Below are 2,010 nucleotides of genomic sequence, written 5' to 3' on the forward strand. Positions count from 1 at the left end.
TCTTTTATCTATTTGCTTCTACATGACCAGATATTCACATCAACATATGCTCGTAATTTTCCTATTGAAGCAAAATAATAGTGTGTGGCTATATTTATACGTCTATCAATGTATATCCATTTCATGTTCACTAATGAATATAGAGGTTTATATTCAAAATGCCTATCTAAAAAAAAGTTATGGACTTGAGATCTAGAGAAAAAAGATGAATATAAAGGTCCTATGGAAAATTAAACACGTAAAGAGATACTACTTTACCTAGAAAAAGGTTGAATTGATACACAACTCTGCAAAATTAAGAAGATGACAAGTATGTGATAACCCATATATCAATTATATCAGAGTCGTGATGATTGCAACATACTAATAGAGGCCATGATTGAATTAGTGATTCGAAATAGAAAAAACCTAACCTCTCATAGAAATCTTTTAGCTAAAGTATGAAATTGGAAATCACTGCATCTTTCACCAAAATCTAAATTACCATGAACCTGACATGCCAATTCAGTTTTTTGACATAGGCTTTAGTTTCAACAGCAAGCATAACAACAATAGAGCCACATGCAAGAGAGTTGATGCCCAAATTAACCATCTAAAGAAGAGGAAAAAGTAATTGATTTAATGACAAATTTGCAACCAACTTCGTCAAAAAGTTGTCAAAAAATTAAAATTGTTACTTGAGTATGCCAATGTAGTTCGAAGAACCAAAGATATAAATGATGATGGCACTTGGGAATGTCTGAAAGTATATTGAGATCCAAGTAAATATAACATCCATAAGATTGATATTGATATTAGTCTTTTTATACTCCCAAGTCTTAATTTTTATCACTACATTATTGAAAGTATATGATTTCACTGCAGTAAGTAATCATAAGTATTTATAAGCAAATTTTCTTTGTAAGCAAAACATGAAGAAATCAGAAATATCTATAAGTAAATTTTCTTCGTATGCAAAATATGGTCTCTATGTGTTGTCCTTGGAGATAATTGTGACAGACCATGTCAAAATAATAATAAAAAACAAGGAAAGGATTGAATCATTCTACTTTGAAATATTAAATATCTACAGTAGTACCTATATTATAGCTCAAGTGTCAAAGACTCAAAAATTTAAAGATAAGTATGAAAAAGAAATGGCCACCCTCTGAGTAAATGGCCATCCCCTATTTTAAGGGAAGTATAGATCTATTTTCAAAAGTTGGAGCTCAAACAGGGGCAAAAGCATTATTCATTTCCTAACTACCACAAAATTCAAAGGGTAAGCGTAAATAATCATGAATTTGTCTAGTGGTACATAATAGGGTGTACCGAATGGTATACACCCCGCTCACATGGGCATGGGACCCATGTGAAAGAAATGATATTTTATTCGAGTGGGTTCCTCGCCCATGTGAGTGGGGTGTACACCATTAGGTACACCCCGTTGTGCCACTAGCAAAACCGAATAATCATTCAAACAACAATTTTAGCCCAAAAAACTGATGAGAAACTGTGAAAAGGTCTTAATGGTCAAATTTCGGAAATAATACCATCTATACATTAATTATGTTAAACCCTACTCATCTCAATATACCTCATGCTAATTCAAACAACAATCCCATGCTAATTCATTTAAAAATAAATAAACCTCCTTCAAGATATTAGAGAACAAATGCTTCTATAAGGAAGCTGGCACAGTATCTCCCAAATGCCCATCGTAAATAGCAAATAGTCTTAGCTCGCAACCATGAAACTGTATGAAGTTAGCAACGTGAAAATCCTCCATAGGATGATTTCTTTTTCATTTTCTAAAAATGAATCCATACTTAACAGGGCCCTGATGCTTCTTCCCTTGCCTGAGCAATTTGAAGAACATCCTTGTGCAAGCTAAAGAAGAAAATGAAGCTAAACTTTTGACCTCACTGGAAAACACAAAAAGATGCAATCGATGCCCAAGAAACAAATTTAAAGATGGAAAATTACAGTGGAAATGTATCAAAAGATATGATTGATTATTCAAAATTTCAA

The sequence above is a fragment of the Olea europaea genome, chromosome 22, assembly GCF_002742605.1.
Source record: "Olea europaea var. sylvestris chromosome 22, O_europaea_v1, whole genome shotgun sequence".
Lineage (NCBI taxonomy): Eukaryota > Viridiplantae > Streptophyta > Magnoliopsida > Lamiales > Oleaceae > Olea > Olea europaea.